Raw genomic sequence first — 11,961 nt, forward strand, 5'->3', positions numbered from 1 at the left:
CACGCATATAATCACACTCAAAGTTGTCAAAATTGCGACTCAAGTCTTAGAATCTTACGATCTTACGATTCAAACCAGCCCCTCCGATTCTACGATTTTGCTCATAGAATCTAAGATTCTACTATCCTCGTAGTTATGATTCTATGATTCACGATCCTAGCAACGGAGCTACGATCCGATTTAGAATGGTGATTCTAACAACTTTGATCACACCAATCTTGCACTCAGGTAGGCAACCCAAATAAGAGAACAAAATATTACATCTCGAGTGCAACCTGTAATGGAACTCTCTCGAAGACACATCCATATGCACAGCAAGGCGGAAAACTGGACGAGGCCCCCAAAAAAACTAGACAAAGGAGGTGCTTAAGCCTGCTTTCGAAGTCACAATTCAATTTGCAACAACCAATTTGCTAAGAGGTTACCAACCTCGCCCTCTCCCCACAGTACCTATAACATGTGATCCTCATCAAGCCATGATAGTAGAACATGTTGGGAGTATCCTAGCAAACTGGGCATGAGCAGGACGGGTGTGGCGGAACGGTGGCAACCAGAAATAGTTATAAACTTGTAGAATTTAGGTCTAATATGATCGTAACTTCAATGCAAAAAACCATCTCTAGATTGCACAGAAAATACATGGCACTTCACCAATCTTAATGATTTGGTTATTCTGTAGAAAAAACAGGATCCAAAACCAAAGGAGCCCTTTCCGAGATGTGATCACTTATCCTTGCGTTTTTGTTAATATGATTGCGAGATTCTTAATGATTTGATTATTCTACAGAAAAACAGTGTTCCACTTAACGTGTAGTGTTTAGTTGTTGTGAATTGCCATGCCCTGCCTTGCATATTTGAAATTGATCATGCATCATACGTGAATTGCATCATGTCATGTCTGTGTCGTGGTGAAGATCGTGTGTTGATTCTTGTTCCCGATTTGCTTCGTCTTGATAGTGTTCCGCCAACGTGTCGGAATGTGAGGACCCGTTCGACTACGTCGGTTCGTCTGCTTCACGGAGTTGTTCTCCTTCGAAGCTCGATCACAGGCAAGATGATCATTTCCCTAGATACCATTACTACCATTGCCATGATAGTTGTTTCGTTTCTATCGTTATGTCTCGCTGCCTACCACCCGTTAAATATCAGCCTCCCAACATTGCCATGAAAACCTTCAACCTGATCACAACCTAGAAAATCACTGATTGACTATGTTACGGCTTGCTTAACCATTCGATAGTGTTGCTAGTTGCAGGTGCAGTTGCTTCCATGTAATAACATGGGTTCCTTGTCATATCACCGATACATCCCAAACGTAACTATAATTTTTGCTTGTTCCATGATCTTTTGGGTCACATTGTTATATGTTTTGCTACGCTGTTATATCATTTTACACATATTTGGACTAACCTACTAACTCAGTGCACCCAGTGCCAGTTTCTGTCTGCCGATGTCTACTTTGCACAGGCTTTTACCCAATTTTCCGAAGCCCGAAAAAATCCAGGAAAAACATATTAAAAAATCAGCATAATGGAAGCTTCGAGATCACCAAAGATGGGCCAGAGGCCGCCCAAGCGACCTGCTGGCCCGGGCTACCCCCTGGTCGCGCCAAGAAGCCGCTTGGGTGGGCCCCACCTCCTTCGGTGCCCTCCTTTGGCCTATATTTAGACTCTTGAGAGTAAATCCTTCCATAACTTCCAGAATTGCGAATTTCTCCATCATTCTGCCGCCGCAACGCTTTTGAGATCGGGAGCGTCGGGAGACCTCTTCCTGGTACCCTGCCGGAGGGAGGATTGACCTCCGGAAGCTTCTCCACCGCCATGGACGCTTCCCGGACGTGCCCTGAGTAGTCCTCCTTAGACCATGGGTCCATGACCAGTAGCTATGTGATGTCTTCTCTCCAATCTTTTGCTTCAATGGTTAGTCTTTGTGAGCTGTCCTACATGATCAAGGCATCTATGTAATTCTCTTGCTATTGCTATGCTCGATTTGTTGGGATCCGATGGATTATGAGATTATGTTCATATTGTTATGAGTTATATATTCGATTATCCTTTTATATTATGTTCCTTAGTGATCCATGCATGTTCTCTGTTGCTATTTATTGCTTTGCTTGAGTAGTAGATTGTAACTCCAAGAGGGAGCGTTATGCATGATTGTGGGTTCATGCCCCTCGATGTCTAGCTTGAGTGACAGAAACATGAGACTAGGGGATGTGTTGTTGCCACCAGGGAGAAAACAACGGTGCTTGTGACCACGGTTGCAAGGATTGTTTACCTTACGCGTAGTTCGTTAATGCAGTTGTTCGTTGCTTTGAGTTTACACTTTGGGTGGGGCTCGCAACTTAATACCGACAAGATGTTCTAGATAGATATCTCAAGGTGGATGATTAGTAAGTTGATGCTGATGAATAAATGGTCTACTTGTCTTGGCGTACTGTCCATTACTATTGAACCTCTAACTATCAAGTACCATAATTAGCATTGAGGTGCGTTCATAATTTTGTCAATTGCCCAACTGTGATTTGTGTACCCAAGCATAGTTGTTTATCGTCTTTTGGGAGAGAGACATCACTGGTGAACATCATGTGACCCTGGTCCATATCACCATCATTGTTTACACCTCCATCATTTACTGCTTTCATTTACTTTTCTGTTGCAATCACTATTACTTTCCCGCTTGTGTTTTGATCCTTTGCAAACTACAAGACCGGAGAGATTGACAACCTCTCTGTACTCGTTGAGAGCAAAGTTATTTGTTGTGTGTGCAGGTCCACGTCTTCTGCTAGCACTAGGGTGGAAGACACCTACTTGTTGAGCCTAGGAGTCCTCCTGGTTCGATAAACCTTACAGTTGCCGTGTGAGGGAAAACTTGCTACTGACTACATCTTAACCTTCCACTTGGGGTAACCAATGAGTACCGTGTGGGGAAATAAGTACCGGTAAACTTATCATGTTTCAGTGCAGCGGCAAAACCATTACTCGGAAAATTCCTACACATATTAGGTTTTTGGATTGTTGAGTAAATAGGCAATTTGCCGAGTAGATTAATCCATGAAATAATTACTAACATGGCATTGACTAGATTCATGACATACTGATCACGAAGAAGACTAGCAAATATTACGCATATAGCAAAACCATCTACGCATATTGCTAGTACTACTAGGGCTAAAATAAACAGGAGCGGGATAAACGAGTTATATCATCTACGCATATAACTAGTACTACTAGGGCTAAAATAACCACTTGTGTCTTAACGTTCAGGAAAGTCGTCTTAACGTCCTATTTTTTTCTCGGAGAATATGAATTTATAGGACTGGAATTTGTGTCAGAGGAGCCTCGAGGTCCCCACAAGCCATCAGCTCGCGGCATGGGGGCGCCCTAATGGCTTGTGGCCCCCTCGCACTTCACCTCCGAAGGTCTTTGCTTCGTAAATCCTTATAAATCCCAAAAAATAATTCACAAAAAGTTTCGTCTGATTTCGAGAACTTTTATTTCAGCACAAAAATAACACCAAGGTAGTTCCCTCAAAATAGCGTTAGTCCAGGTTAGTTCAATTCAAATCATGCAAATTAGAGGCCAAAAATAAGAGCAAAAGTGTTTGGAGAAATAGATACATTGGAGACGTATGAGTTGTCGTTATGATCACCTAGTTACAAATGACGTTTAAGCAACCCCGAAGTTCGCCATACAATAAGATGTGAATACGATACTTCATGGTCTAAGGAACTAAAACACGTGTTAACACTCCCGTGTTATAAGAATTGATTTCAAATGACATTATCTCAAAGTATAACAAACAGGTCATCGCTCGATTCAATATGGTCGATCTTCTAATGTTACACCTAACGTTATCCTAAGATCCGAAAAACATGATCACTAACAACACTTGAGCCAGTCTTAGAGGTGATACTAGGGATCTTATTTTCCCGTTTATCATTCCACACACGCATATGAGTTTTCCACTGAATCACATATTCCATTATCATAGTAGTTATAACATAGAATATAAACTCTCAGTTATGAATACAAAAATATAATAATACAATATTATTGCATCTAGGGCTTACATCCAACATGACCATTGTACTATTAACACTATTAAGAGGGTTATATGTTCTCGAAGCTTAGGTCAGTTCTGATGGTTAGCCGAAACCTATGGAAGACTGAGAGAAATCTCTTTGTGCTCCGAATGATTACTTTTCAACAAGATATATAGTTCTTCTTCGCCACAAGAGATATCTATCGGGCCGAGGAGTTAGCTTTACCTGCTCCGCAAGGAAAGTTACCGTTATTCTCAAAATTTGACCATTGGAAATGTGTTGGTTGGCCATTGGGGGTTTCGTGTTCAGTTTGGTTATTTCCCTCATGGGAAGGATGCCGCCGTAAATAGCCACCCTGCACCAACGTTGTCTGTTGGTTACTCCTTGTGATTTTGGGAAGGTTTATTGATCACCCTCTCGAGAGAATTGAGTTTAAAATCAATTGATAGAAAATCTAGAGCCAAAACTTAGATAGTGGTTGAGCATCATAACGCATCTGAGTTAGAATTCTTGTACCTATTACTCTTGAGAGCTCCACACTCTCTAGATGGAGTCGACTTGAGTGTCGAAGAGTAATTGTATTCACCAAGCAAAGTCTTCAGCAACCAAGAGTAATTGTGATTTTGCAAAGAACTGTGTCAAAGGTTTGGACATCACTAACAAGTATCTACCCCGAGTGAATTCAATCAAAGTCTAATCTACTTTAAATTGAAGGAAAATAGAATGGAGAGAGGTCTAGTCCCGTGTTCAATCACAAGTACCTCCAATCAGACGTCGATGTTCTGCAAAAGAGTGAACTAGTCTACCAAATCATCTACCGCCATCGAGCACCACCGATTCAAGTCTTCTTCTATTGCAATTTGTTCACTAGTTTATTTCTGTGTTGTATACTTTGTATGGTATCCATGATCATGTATCTATAATAATTCTATTCGTGCTCGCTTTAGTTTAGGTGCTATCATTTACTCGATATTATGTGTCTCATATAGCTGGCTGCTCTGCTTCCATTCAATGACTTCCTAGCCAGTTGTCTGTTTTGATGTCGTTATGTGCCACCATTGTCATTGCGTAAGCCTCGAACTATTATGCAAAGAAGATTATCACATCCTTCATCGAAAGCTTTGATTTACCCATGTAGTTTATTGTTTGTATGTGCTTTGATCATTTACCTTCACTATTCTATCTATTCCGTTGTTTGATGTGGTTTTGATTCGAAGTTTCAAAAGAAAATTTGAATCTCCCATTCACCCCCTCTGGTTGGTATACTCTTAGTCCTAACAAATGGTATCAGATCAAGGTCTCCTTGTCTCTGTTTATTAAAGGTCAAGTCGCCTTGGAGTTTTGAGTATGTCGCTTCCACGTAGATCCACACAGTGTGAAGAAATTCCTACCTTCAATGGAAATGATTATCAATACTAGCAAAGTACAATGAAAGTCAAGCTTCAAGCCTTGAGATTAAAGTTACGGAAGATTGTGGAATACAAATATACTATTCCAAATCCACAAACACCCACTCATGAAAATGAAGCCAACATTCACTTAGATGCTCAAGCGAAGGATATCATCTACGACAACATCTCCAAAAATATTTTTATTCGATTCCGGAGGCTTGAAACAGCCAAACAAATCTGGGATGCCATAAAAAATGTTCACGATGAATCCGCTGCCAAATCTGTTGTTCTCGCAAACATCTTCTCGCAAAGTACATTCATTTGAGAAGTCTTCGAAGAGAAAGTGTGGTGGAACTCACCGACCGCCAAAGCAGTCTTGTTGAGCGCTTACGCCAACAGGTGTCGATGATATCACTCACAAAGATGTTGTGGAAAAACTGTTCAAGTGTCACAACCCTAGAATACTTGCCTGAAAATAATTATACTAGAGAGAATCATGCATCATATTTATTTCAATGAAAATTGAATTAAGGGAATCCTCAAAGCCTTGGAAATCATTTTTTGAAATTATCAAATTAAGAATCTCTTCAAATGAGCCCAAGAAAATGTTCTTGTTAAACCTTGAAAATATTGGCAAGAGCAAAAATTCAAACCAATAATTTTATAGGCTTAAAGCATTTATTTTTGGGCTTTAAATAAAATCATCAAATATTTGAATTGGGTTTAATTCTCCTATAAAAGAATTGCATGCATAGTAATTGTGTAATTTGGTATGTGGCTCTCGTTTTATCCATTTAGTCCACATATCAATTCTGTGGAGTTTTAAACATGACTTCGTCTTGAGTGAGCAAGGCCCAATCTAAACTTTGACCAAATTGATTCGTGTTCCTTGCAAGATTTTTCTCACCAACAACTTGTTACTCTTGGAGCTTGGGCTCCTGCGCAGCTGAGGTTCCTCCGAAAGGTTCCTTCCTTGTGGTGTGCTCCATAGACGTATGTAAAGGCGTGCTAGTCGCCTTCAAGACCAACCGCGGGTGATTTGAAACTTATATTGCTTGCCATATAAGTTGTGCTCATCTGGACGCGTATCTCGAGAACCTATTTATTCATGAATCCCTAAAATTTGTAGCTAAGCTTAAATTTGTAGTCTCCTGTTCACCCCCTCTAGTCGACCGTATCAATTCTTTAAGTTGTTGTAAGAGCCTCAACTCTCTTATTGGGCTTAACCGTCTAAAGAGGGTATGGAAGGTCATGAGGATGTGGGTGGCGAGCCACTCCTTGTGGAAGGGGTCCAACAACCCCCCTGTCGCCGACACATCCCACATTGGTCTCGCTCCTACCTTTACTGCGGCAGCCAACCTTTCAATGTTCGTGGATTTTAAATCAGTAATGTTGAAAGCAGTTCACTTCTCGGTCAAGGACAAAGTGGACGCACACATAAAGGCTTCATCGTCCGCAACTAGTCCATTTGATCTAAATGTACTTCAAGACGTGGATGGCTCGAGAGAACCCCTTGCATCCCCCGCTTGCACACTCGTTCCTAAGTACAATGTTGTTGAATCTCAACCGATTCCGCACCCACACATTAATCATTTTGGGGCTTGGCCCCTTTGAGAGCTAACACATTTGCTAAATGGAAACTAGCTATGGAGTCTTACATTCGTAGTGCTTTGACTCAACTATGGTGGGTGATTGTCATTGGAGCAGGTTCCCTTGGCTACGTCGATGAGGTCGTCTTGCCTCCTCCAGACATGGACAACGCAGTGTCGGTGTGCCATGTCCCGCGCATATGAGGTGGAACAACTCACCGTCGTCGGTGCAGAGGAATGCATATTCATCCACCTCCATGGCTATTGTATTGCCTTAGTGGAGGGGTGGAGATAAAATCGTGGTGCTCGATAGAGTGTTTTTTGCGTCGCGAGCGTTGTGGAAGAAAAGGAAGATGCATCCGTCGCAAGCTCATTTAGGCACGCGTGCACAACGTCCTCCATGTCATACAACGATAAGAATGTTGCCTAATTATACTCTCCGTTGCGACAACCGAATTGGACGAACCCAAATCATCTTGACAACACAGTTGCAATCTTAGTACGACGAGCCACGATGGATGCTTTGTACACAGTTGAAGCCGTCTACTTCGTGGCAACAACGGCGCCACATGCCCTTTTTTTGCGAATGAAAAATATATTGATTAACCAACCGAGTCCTCCTTACATAAGGTGTCAACCTCCTCAGGTATACCACGTAGCCATACAGCCGTACGATGATTTATACGTCCAAGCCGAGCAAGAGCATCCGCTAGAGCATTCCTACTCCTAACCACATGCGATGTCACATGTTCTCCTATCTCCCCAAGGGCTTGTTTGAGCTGCATCACCAAGATTGCATGCGGTGATCTATCAATTCCTTCCTCGACGATCATCTGGACCGCGCACGAGCAATCCAATTCAACAATCATGGGCAGCTCACTCCAGGGCGCGCTATGAAGATCCCCTCCAGACAAGCCGCCAGTTCCGCTTTGAGAGCCGGGGAGCAAGTACGGAGATAGCGGCAAGACGAGAATATGACTTGTCCTTCCTCGTCCCGAAGGATCATTCCTGCACCCCCAATTTTGTTACCTTCAGAAAAGGCCCCATCGATGTTTAATTTGGTCCATCCAGGGGGTGGCTTAGTCCACCGTTGCACCCGGTCCTTTGGTTGCACCTCCTCCTTCTGATTTGCTATTAGCTTCCCCTGGTGGGAGGGCACCATTTTTCCTTTGACAAGATCACCCCTCGGAAACTGTTTTATGCACTGGAGCGTTTGGATATAGCTGGACAGGAAACGCGTGGAGGCTTCAGTCGGCGGTGCCTGTTTGCCATGAGTAAGTTCATTGTGGACGTGCCAACTCCGCCAAAGTGTCATTAGAACAGGTAGCGTTGATCAGGCTTACACTGGTCCAGCAGATGCAGCAGCCACTCAGTCCCTGTGTTCTGTATATCTTCCAACTTCGGCATGTTCTAGGATTTCGCCATGTCTCTCCATAAACATTGCTCCAAGGGGCATGTACATAGAGCATGGAAGGTGTCTTCTCGCTCCTTACCGCAAATGACACAGGTATCTGTCACTCCCATGTTGTGCCGTAGCAGGTTTGCAACCGTAGCAAGGGAGTTTGTTGCAACCCTCCAGGCAAACACCCGCACCTTTGGAGGGGCCATGCATCCCCAGAGCACCTTCCAAATAGCTCGAGTACCATCTGGTGCTCTACTTGACGCCTCCCTAGATGCCCGAAGTTTCTCCTCATGTGCGAGGTGGTAAGCCGAGCGTACTGAGAAGACACCTTTTGGATCTGGCGCCCACGCCAAGACGTCTTGGACAAGCCGATTTGTGAAGGTCCTGATCTCACTTATGTCCTGGACATCCATTGGTAAGAAATATCGGTTCAGGGATTCCAGATGCTAGCGTCCGTGATCATCCAGGAGCTCAGACACCCTCCGAAGGCGGCAGTTCCCTCTGATTGAGATAGGACGATAAGAATGTGGTCTAGGAATCCATGGATCCCTCCAAATCCTGATCTGCTCACCGGTTCCAACTCGCCAGATAATACCTCGTTTGAGCAGATCCAGCCCATAGGTGATGGCTTGCCATGTTGGTGATGCATTTCCAGTGAAAACCGTGTCCACCAGGGCGCCATTTGGGTAATACTTTGCCTTGATAACCTGTGCACACAGGGACTCCGGTCTGGTTAGTAGACTCCAAGCCTGTCGCGCAAGAAGAGCTTGATTGAACAAACAGAAGTCTCGGAATCCTAGTCTGCCTCTGTTTTTTGATTCGCAGACTTTATCCCAAGACTTCCAATGTGTTTTCCTCTTTCCCTCCTTAGCACCCCACCAAAAGTTTCGTACTAATCGAGACAGATCCTCGCAGACAGAGGCAGGCAGTTTGAACACCCCCATAATGTATGTGGGAATACCCTGGGCAACAGACTTGATCATCGTTTCCTTCCCTGCTTGAGAGAGAGTATCCCCCCACTCCAGAATACGTCGTGTGAGGCTTTCTTGCAATTTTTGGAACTTCCCCCGGTGCATCCTACCATCAGGTGTTGGAAGGCCCAGGTATTTTCCTTCAAATTCTTCCATTTGAACATCAAGGATCTGTCGCACTTGTTCTTGTTTTACTACTGGGCAGGCCTCTCCAAATTGAATGGAGCATTTCTGGGTATTAATCAGCTGACCCGTAGCTTGCTCATAGCTCTGGATGACACCTTTTACAAACGTGGCTTGTGCTTGGTTTGCCTTGAAGAAGAGGAGGGTGTCGTCGGCAAATAAGAGGTGAGAGACTCCTGGGGCCCTTCGGCAAACTTTGACTGGATGAAGGTTGTTTGATTCTACTCCATGTCTAAGTAGAGCGGAGAGTCCATCAGCGACAAACAGGAATAGAAAGGGGGACAGGGGATCACCTTGTCGAAGCCCCCGCGAGGGTGTGAACGAGTTCAACATGGAGCCGTTGAATTTGACAGAGTATTTCACCGACGTAATACAAGCCATGATCCATTGTATCCATTGATTAGAGAAACCCAACTTTTTCATAACTTGTCGCAGAAAGCTCCAATCAACCCTGTCACAGGCCTTGGAGAGATCCAGCTTATAAGCACAGAAACTGTCCTCCGTGTTTTTGTCCTGGTGCATGAAATGTAGGCACTCAAAAGCCAGTAATGCATTATCAGTAATCATTCTGCCTGGGACAAATGTGCACTGTGCTGGTGAAATAATCTCATCAAGGACTGGGCGAAGCCGATTAACCAGGCACTTTGCGACGATCTTGTACACGACGTTACATAAGCTGATGGGCCGGAAGTCCTTAAGGCGATTGGGGTCGTCTACCTTGGGGATAAGCACAATGGCCGTCTCGTTCACACCCTGTGGCATCACCCCGGTGCTGAAGAAACGTTTCACCGCTACAATGATGTCCTCCTTCATAACAGCCCAATTCTTCTGAAAGAATCTTGCTGGAAAACCATCCACTCCCGGAGCTTTAAGGGGTCCAATTTGGAATAGGCTATCCGAGATTTCTTTCTTCGTAAACTCCTTGCATAGACTATTATTCATATCTTGCGAGACTTTTGGTTCGAGAAGGTCTATGACAGGTGCCGTTATGAGGTGTTCCTCCGCCGTGAATAGCTCCTGAAAATAAGCATTAACCATACTGCCCATAACCTTCGGATCGCTGTGCTCGACCCCTTGATCGTCCATAAGGGTTTTGACACGGTTTTTGCAGGCACGCCAGACTGCTTTCCGGTGGAAAAACTTGGTGTTCTGGTCACCATCCCGCAGCCAATCCACTATGGACCGCTGCATCCAAAGGAGCTCCTCACGATATAGTAGCTCATTCATATGATCCGTGACTTTCCGTATCTCATTTCTACCAGCATTCATATTAAGGAGCTCCTCCAGCCTTGATCTACTTTTTTCCAGCTCCTGGGTTACATGGCAAAATTTCTCCTTACTCCAGACTTGAAGTTTATTCATAAGCTGGCACAAACCTTGTCGAACATCCCCCAGATGAGCCATCCTGCCTGCCTCTGCCCAACCTGTATCAATTCTCTCTTGCAAACTCGGTTCTCTTTCTCAAGCTATCTCATATTGCTTATGGGCTGGTCTCCAGTTCTTGTCAGGTTCCTTTTCACAGCATAAAAGGACAGGAAGGTGATCAGAACATGCACTAATCAAGTGGGAGACCGCCGCGTCAGAGAACATATCTCGCCACGCGTTATCCGCAACCACCCTGTCCAAGCGGACCTTGACGTTCCTTCGTCCTTCACGCTTATTATCATATGTGAAGGGCAGGCCGGAGAACCCCAAGTCTTGGAGACCACAAACCTCCCGGAAAGCTAGCATTTGTTGATCTCCATGAGGGGACACGGACAAGTGTTCAAAGGACCACATTGCTTCGTTAAAATCACCCATGACACACCAGGGCAAATCCGAGTTCAATTTCAGGTTCTGCATCAAGGTCCACATATGGTGTATATTTTCCACCCTCGGCTCCCCATACACACACGTAAGTCTCCATTCCGATTCTGACAAAGAAGAGCGAATATAAACATCAATAAATCTTTCATTCACTTCTTTAACATCCACACAAAGCTTTTCACACCAGAAGAGCGCCAGACCACCACTAAGTCCCTCACTATCAGAACCAGCAAAACCCCTAAGCCCCAGTCGACCACATAAACGCTGCATCTTTGTTGTTTTTTGTCTGGTCTCACACAGAAACACCAACCGGGCCTTTGCCTTTTGCACCAGGCCCGTCAATTCACGAACTGTCGGTTTGTTGGCAGCTCCCCGACAGTTCCATGTAATGCAATTCATTGCTCCTGACGGGGCGCCACACATGGCCCCGTCAGTTCACCGGCGGCCCCATGGCCGGTTGCCTCCATATCCACCGCACACCCCCCGCTATCTCCCACCAGTATTTTGCTCATCAGACATCCGTGTGCCTCCGTTAGCTTATCCACTTTCCCTTTCTTTTGTATCCCTCCCGGCT

The sequence above is a fragment of the Hordeum vulgare genome, chromosome 3H (genome assembly GCF_904849725.1).
Source record: "Hordeum vulgare subsp. vulgare chromosome 3H, MorexV3_pseudomolecules_assembly, whole genome shotgun sequence".
Classification (NCBI taxonomy): Eukaryota; Viridiplantae; Streptophyta; class Magnoliopsida; order Poales; family Poaceae; genus Hordeum; species Hordeum vulgare.